Below are 8,672 nucleotides of genomic sequence, written 5' to 3'. Positions count from 1 at the left end.
TATCAGAGCATTGTTTATAGTGAATTAAGTATATCAACCCATAAAAGATATACTAACTATAAATACAAAGGGATTGAAAACACTCAGACCGAGAGTTTATACTTTTAAATAATAATATATTTAACAAAGTATATGTGCCTGCATTCATACTAAAATCTGTGTCACAATGACAAGAACAAAAGTATTACGATTGTTGAATATCACAGGTAAGCTCGGGGATGTATGGTCAGTCTTGGTTGTGATGTGTTAAAAAGTCTAAGAATGGTTGTGATGTGTTAAAAAGTCTAAAAACTTACCAACACTACTACAATGAGAACATTATAACGGAACCTAGGTCTACAATACCATAGGGGTGTTTTGGGTTACTATAATTACTTACTTGCGAACTAAAAAGGATCTTCATTACTAAGTTGATAGTTGCTAAGTGGATACACTAAGGTTATATGTAACTAGGATGTTATAGACTTAGAATCTGTGAAATTTTTTCTTTACCCCAGTTCCTTGTGAATTTGGAGTTAAGGTCACTTAATCGAAGGCCTATCCTGTTTTGATTACATATGACTGGTATGCACTTTACAAATAGTGATGTAACTAATGAAGATTTTCTAATAATTATCTAGATAGTTCGTCTAATAATTATTTCCTTACGCCAATTCTCGCGTAGATAACATGGGTGGACTCCATCCCCACGACAACCCGTACCTTCCGAATGAAGGCAATGCTGAATGGTTTGGAGAAGAACCCGAGAATGATCATCCAATCCCTTTGACGATCACCATGATAAAGACATTTCGGATGATGATAACTCCGAACCCGAGGTTGATAACCTACCCCAGGCAGCTCCCTTTCCAAATCCTAACCCTCGTCCGGCTTTTCATGGCCCGACGCCTCCTTGGGTAGAATGCTTGGAAACATGGAGCCAAGGACAGGATCAGCACATGCCATTTAATGGAGACCGAAGCTTTTATGACCTGAGCAATGGGGGCTCAGCAGACAGAATCTTGCCAATCCTGGTCCGCAGAGTGGCCCGAAATGAGATTCAAGGCAAGACAGCCCTACATCAGATCACAGAAGTTGTCACCAATGCGAGAATGCATACCCTTCGCACCATTCGCCTGGAAGATGCTTGTGAGAGATCTGAAAGAGACCATGAAACCCTGCTTCAAGCACTGGCTGAATCATGAGCCGAAGTCATAGAACTCCGAGTACGCCAGAGGGTGTATGAAAGACACCTACTTGATATTGAACATCAACTGGCTGAGCTGAGAGTTCACCAGAGGGATGACCGTCGCCAATAGTGGATGCCTTACTTTGTTTTCCTTGTTAAAAGGAATTGTTTTTCCTATCTATGTCCTATGTGGCATTTTTCTATGAAACTGCCTTGTAATGTAGGTACTTTTTGTTAGGCCTTTATGCGGCCAAAACCATTCTACCCTAGATATGATGTAAGACCTTCTACAAGGTCAATTTTTCCCAAACTTTTGCATCATGAATATCAAAGATATTGTCGCACCCCAAAACCAAGAACGGCGGAAACGTTCTGGGCGGAGGACGTCATGTAAGGTAATCACAACACAGTAAATGTAAATAAGCAAACAACATCATCCATTGCATTAAATATATATTTTTAATACAAGCGTGTTCTGTACAGTTTTAGACACCAAAATATAACGTAAATCAAAATAATAATATGATGAGTCTTGAGTGCGCTCCATCATCTCAAAAGCTGGCATCGGTACCTGTCTGCTGATGACCTGAGAATAAAAGTTATTTTGAAAGAGTTTATCAGCATTAAGCTGGTGAGTTCATAAGTATTTTAATGTCGGTGTTTGTTTATCAAAAACATTTGAACATGTCTCAAGTATAAGTTCATGTATGTAAGTGTTTGTAAAAGTTTGAATCTCTCAGAAAAACCTATATTTTCTAAAATAGTAGCCTTCTACCAAGGCTTTAACTGTCTTGTATGTTCGCTTGTTGTAAAAGTGTGTAATTTCCCAAGTGCAACTATCTTTTAACAAAATATAGTTTGTACATTAAAATTCAAGTGAGGTTATCACTAAAAATATGTAATGGGTAAATCATTGTAGTACTGTAGCTTAGTTTTATAGTGACTATTGTTGTACTAATTACCTTAAACCGGATTTATATTAAGGTATAATGTGATAATTGCACCATACTATCGACTGATAACAACGACATAAAGAACGGTCGTAATAACGGAATGACGTTTGGCACCCGCAGACCTGCAGGTCCGGCTGTAGCTAGCAGCAAGGTGTAGGATAGTCAATCCAGTATAGATCTATACGCAAACTCAACGCTCTCCCTCCAAGAGAATTCTGGCTACAACTCGGGCCATGACATTTAAGGCATGCTCCGATACAGTGGATCACATTTGTTATCGTATTCTTGCATATGTGATGAAATGTTTCTCGTCCTAGTATAGTTGTATATGTTCTCATAGTATAGTTGCATATATTCTCTTCCTAGTATAGACTCATGAATGAACTGACTCATTGATCTAGCAGTTGTAATAGTATGATTATGTGTTACCCCGATGGTAACTTACTAATGGTGCGTCTAGTACATATGAATATGGAAGTACTTTTATGTCTATATATGTATATTTGATATATAATTAATATGGAAACGACCTTCGGATGGTCACCCGAAATCCCACCAGACCACATCCAAATCGAGAAAAAGGAAATAGGGTGGATGGCCTTCCTAATCCCTTTAAACATTATTTATACATCTATACATATATGGGCATGCAATTTATAATATAAAAGCATAAATAAGTTTTTATAAGACATTTGAAACATAAGTATTACTTTAAAGAAAGATCGACTTGATGTCAATCTATAAAACAATTTGAAGGCGTAGGGTTGGTTAAAACAGTTTAAGTATAAGGAACATTTGTTTAAATCACAGTTGTAATATAATTTGAAAAGTAAATGGGTTTGTAAAACATTTTGAAGTAAAACAGTTTGATAGACAGTTTGAACAGTGATAAAATCACTGGTTTCCCTAGTTATTAATCACATGTGATTAATGCAATCACATGTGATTGAAGCAATAACTATAAGTATTTAACTTGTATCCCCCCCCCCTTGAAAGCATATAAAAGAATTTATAGAACATTTAAAAGGTAAATTAAGGGGTATGAACTCACTTGATTGATTGAAGAAAGCGAGATGGAAAACCGGGCATAGTTTCGTCTCGGAAAACGGATTTTTCTCGGGATTCTCGGGAATCTCGGGAGTAAAATCGACCCTCGGGACTTAAGCAAAAAGGCCAGAGCTTCGGGTTTGAACAGGCACGAAAAACGAGGCAAGATTGTGAGAGAAAGGAGAGAAATGAGCATTTTTCTCAGAAGCCCTCGCATTCTATTTATAGGATGGCTGAACCGCCTCGGTACGCGGGGCGTACGCTGGTATGCAGCGCGTACGCGTACGTCATGCATGACCGAAGCCTCGACTGCCTCGGCTTCGGATGGGACGGATCGGATGGGGAGGCGGGTCAGATAGGACGGCAGGTCGGATGGGACAGCGGGTCGGACGGCTCGGTCGGACGGGCGGGTCGGACGGGTCGGAAACCTCGGATAGGGCGACATGGACGATCAGAGGCCAAGTCTCTCGGGTACGCAGGGCGTATAGGGGTACGCAGCGCGTACCTCGGATGAGGACGCTGACTCCTCTTCGGATAAGGTCCGAATTTTGAATTAAATAAATATATAATTTATTTAATAAACTTCAAAAATTCATATCTTCTTCATACGAACTCCGTTTTCGATGGTCTTTATATCCTCGTGTAGGTGAGACTACGCTCTACAACGTTCGTTTAGACTCCGTCGGCAAATTCCGAAATTATTTTTTTATTATTTATATTAAACTCATCGTGTTTAAGGAATTTCTTTGAAAATTCAAAACTTCTTTATCTGATGTCGGTTTTTGCCAGACTTTTTACCGCTGAAATACCATTGTCGAGACCTTCGATTCTCGTTTAGGTCATTCCGGCCAAAAGTCGCTCGATCTCCGATTCGAGTTTTTAGCTGTCTGTTGCTAAGCTGAACTTGGAAAAATCATAACTTCGATATATGAAGTCGGATTTGGGCGTTCTTTTTACGTACGATCATGGTTTAAAGACATTTAAACATAGAAGGAATTTAAATAGAACTATTTGTACATTTTATTATGAAGTAAATTTTATTACTCAAAAGTGGTTACAATACTTGACCCATTTAGGTCATTACAAAGAGTTGAAATATCAGGTTGTCACAGATATTGACATTCGGCTAACTTCTGTGTTATTATTTATTCAAATACTTTCATCGTGCTATCATGGGAGTCTATTTGAAGCCCACCCTAGTCGTGTTATTGAACTAGGGAAATTTAGCTCAGGGATCATTCCCAATTCTTTTTCAAGGGTTGGATCATGTTATTTACCAACCGATGGTACCCTGTTTTAAACGCCAAGCGTCTTAAGACCATTCTATGAACATACTTCCACTCTTTACTAGGACTGCATCATAGGGATGTAGTTCAAACCTTCATGAACATACTTCCAATCCATACTAGGACTGCATCGTAGGGATGTAGGTCAAACTTTCGAGAACATACTCTTACTCTTTACTTGAGCGATCGAAGTACATCTACGGTCAACCCAAAATCGCTCACAAAATCCTTATCTTTCGTGTTACAAAATCATGTCGTCGTCTGGAAACAGTCAACCGAACAACGAAACCCCTGCCTTTCCTATGGACACCACTACTTTCCAAGCCGCAGTTACAGCTGCCGTGATGGCTACCGTGACAGCTGCCCTTGCAAACCGTAACGCTATCAATGCAAGCAATGCTGACAAAGGGGTTGAAAATCCTGATCGTAGTATCAATCCAGGAAGCCAACAAACGATAACAGTTACAGGCTCGTGAAGCCACAACTTAGAGTTCAAGAAACGGAAGCGTCAAGCCCAAAAGGGACGCAAGCAATATGAGGGAACGCTCCCGAAGTGTAGCAAGTGTAGCTATCATCATAATGGAGCCTGCAGGGTATTGCAATGTATCAATTGCAACAGACTGGGACACATTGCCCGTTTATGTGGAACCACCACCACTAGAGCCATCTAGGGTTGCTATTATTACGGTGAGACTGGTCACTATAAAAGAAATTGCCCGAAAAAGGAGAACAACGAAAGCACCTACATCCACATAACTCTGACTCGACACCTCGTTTCCACCACTGATGCTAGTACCAGCCCAATATGTCACCAATGCGGTGAGATAGCGCACTTCAAGAAGGATTGTCCAATAACAAAGAACTCCGGCACAGAAGGGGAAATACTAAGGATCACTGCTGTAGGAGAGACTACCCCGGACCCTTGTTAAATTATCTAAGGCATTCGTTGTAACAGACTCATAAAACATGTTTAAAACTAGTCCAACTTTAGTCTTATTTTTTGCGAGACCCCTTCAGTAAAGGGACCCTCGTGATGCGTATACTTGCCTTTTATAGTATACCTTGTTCGCAACAACATTCATGTAGTTACTCTAAAGTACTATAACTCTGTTAAAAGTTGCACTGTTGTGTTTTGTCTGTAACGCCTTATGTTCGAATGTAGTGTCTTTACTTTCAAGTATGTCAGATATTATTATACCAATAGAGTCAATTCGATTCGCACAATACCAATTTCGTACGCGCATCTCTTTCTTCGAAATCGTCTTTCTAGCGAAGCCGTCATTACAGAACACCGAAGTGCTCATTCATAGAGTACCTCATGTTTCTTATCCTTTCTGAAGAAACCTCAGCAAACCTCCCTAGAGTACCACTCCTACAGTACGTCAAGTTCAACCCAAAGACCCATACGGTGGATCTATCGCTGAAGAATGTATACATAGGGGTGGTATATAATCAAGGTTCTACAGGTTAAGAATTAATCATTCCACTTTAACTTCTTTTCCTCGTTGGGATGTGAGGTTAAAGAAGAATCATTTATTCGAGTACCTTTTCAATCTTACTTATATACGACTCGTATACACGAGACTGCGATTGATGAACCATGTATGACTTCTAATATGAACTTCAGGACGGAGACTGCCCAAGACTACGAGTGATCGCATCATCATGCGAACAAACTTAGAACCCAATACGACTTCTTTAACAAGATTGCCCTATGGTCTAACACCCATGGAGATACAAGAACCGTCCGGACAATTTAACGACTACTAGCAACAGAATGAAAAGACCAAGCTTCTCACCTTTGAGAACTCCAGTCTTATTCTTCAAGAAGACAGACTTCAGCGGGTGCGATCATACCAGCACTAATGCACCGGATCCCATCAGAACTCTGCAGTTACACGTGCTTAGGCGAGAGGAGTACTAGTATGGGTAACACCTTGGGAAGTCCTTGTAGTACAGACCTCGACAGGATTTCCATTAGAAATCATTACCTTCTGCCTCGCATAGATGAATTGGTTGATCAACCGCAAGGAACGAGGTGCATTTCAGAAATTGACCCAAGATCCGAATATCACCAGTTACGAGTGTTAGTGAAGGATGTCCCGAGGACAATCTTCTGAACTTGATGTGGACGCTACGAGTCTGTAGTGATATCCTTCGGATAGGACCAATACGCCTGTAGTATTCATGAACTTAATGAATAGGGTACGCATTCTTACTTGGATCAGTTCGTGATTGTCCTTGTAAATGACTTACTTATATACTCTCATAGTAAGAAGGAAATCATAAAGAGTATCTATAACAAACCATGGAAACATTACGATCAGAGAAACTCTTCGTGAAATTTTCTAAATACGAGTTTTGGAAATTGAAGAGTCGAATTCCTGAAGCACACTATTAGTGATGTGGGAATTCTTGAGGACCCTTCCAATAATCAAAACCGTTGAGAATTTGTCATCACCAAGGACACCGATGAGAATTCTCCGAATTCTAGGTCTCGCTGACCTACTGTCGGGAGTTCATCCATAACTCATCGCGGATTACGGAACCTCTTATGACTTTGACTTAAAAGGGAGAGGCCCTTGACTAGGAGGAGAACCAAGAGGAAGAAACCTTTGGGAATCCAAGTGAGAGACCAAATCCTTTTGGAGACCTCACACTAGAAAGGCTTGATATGCTTCGGAAAACGTAGTAAGCTAAATCCAAGATAGTTAGGACCTCCGGGATTCTTGCGCGAATCAGCCCTGTAACTCACAAACCCAACCTACACCGTGAACTCAATAACGTACATTTTGCCCTTCATGTCTCATGTTTGAAAATGTACCTTTCCGTCAGGAATCTCATAACCCCACTCGAAGAGATCGAGATCAACGAGATCCTCACCTTCGCGGAAGAACCTGTAGAGATCATGGACCGTGAGGTCAAGCAGACAAAGCAAAGCCGCGTCCCGATTGTGAAGGTTCGTTGGAACGCCAAGCGAGGATCGGAATTCACTTGGGAGCGCGAGGATCAAATAAAAATGAAATATCCTCATCTATTCGCTTAGTTATCTGTAACTACTTTATTTGCTTAGACTCTAATTTCGGGATGAAATTCCCTTTAACCGGGGGGTGGTGTGACAACCCGGAATTTTCATTTGTTCAAACTTTAAAGTCAAGCACTTAAATTAAAAGTCAATTACTTTTCCTAATAATTTTTAGCCAATTTAAAGTCCGTTTGAGTGTTTTTAGTATTTATTCTTCAAACGAACGGATGAAAGGAAGTACCGTCTCGAGTCTTCGAGTTGCAAAACCGCACATACCACCTTAATAAAGAGTTCACGGCCAAACTTTTAGATTTTGGGCTGTAAACTCCCTAGTTTTTGTTTAGGCATGATTTTACTCCCCAAACTCCTCACTTTTCACATCCATTCTCAAGAACACCCTCTATTTTCTCTCAACTATCTTCCCGTCTTTCACCCGATCTCCCGAAAATGTAAGTGTTTCTCGACTTGGATTGTTGTTATAACCTAATACCTAGTGTTTATACATCATTTCATCCATTCAATTTTATGTTTTACTTAGATCTTCAAAACACCAAGAACACCAAGAACACATACTAGTGTTCTTGGACCTTAAACACCAAATCAAGCTTCTCTCTTGTAAGTACACTTGCCCTAACTTCTTGGGTGCTTAATATGAACTTGATAACACTCAAAAATCATCAAATTACACTCATCCGCGTCTTGAACGGGAAGGGTCGATAGGTACGCGGGGCGTACCCGACCCAGAAGAGAAACCCTAATATGTTGAGCCTCCCTATTTAAGCAACCTTAAGGCCCTTTTGTTGGCCACCTTTTCCAGTGCTTTACCATTTCAAAACCCTAAATCTCGTTCATATAGCAAGGGAGTGTCTAGGAGGGCTTAGTATTGTGTTCTTGGCCATTTGGAGCAAAGTGATAGCCTTCGAGGAGGAAGAGTTGGAGCTCAAGCTTTTGGATCTGAGTTTGGCAGTGAAAGAAGCTTCATTTTGAGGTAAAAAGCTTCAATCTTTGCGTCATTTCTGTTCATACTTTATAGAGACAAGTTTTAGGGTTTTTGGTCCCCAAGTTCATAGCTTTTTGAGTGGTTTGAGCTCTTAGAAGCCGAGATCTGTCCCATACTAGCTCATTTAGTGTTGTTATCTGTTAAAAATCCAGTATTTGTTGTTAAAGGTTGTTCATGCATGAGATATGGACCT

The 8,672-nt window shown here is 40.3% G+C and overlaps 1 pseudogene; it reads left to right on the top strand.

The window, feature by feature from the left end:
• Positions 1–6,297: 6,297 nt before the first annotated feature.
• LOC145071797 (5S ribosomal RNA) lies at positions 6,298–6,416 on the top strand (annotated as a pseudogene).
• The last annotated feature ends 2,256 nt before the right edge of the window (positions 6,417–8,672 follow it).

Source organism: Lactuca serriola, chromosome 8, assembly GCF_051521515.1.
Source record: "Lactuca serriola cultivar US96UC23 chromosome 8, Lser_US96UC23_V15, whole genome shotgun sequence".
Lineage (NCBI taxonomy): Eukaryota > Viridiplantae > Streptophyta > Magnoliopsida > Asterales > Asteraceae > Lactuca > Lactuca serriola.
This window is presented reverse-complemented; position numbering and strand designations above follow the sequence as displayed.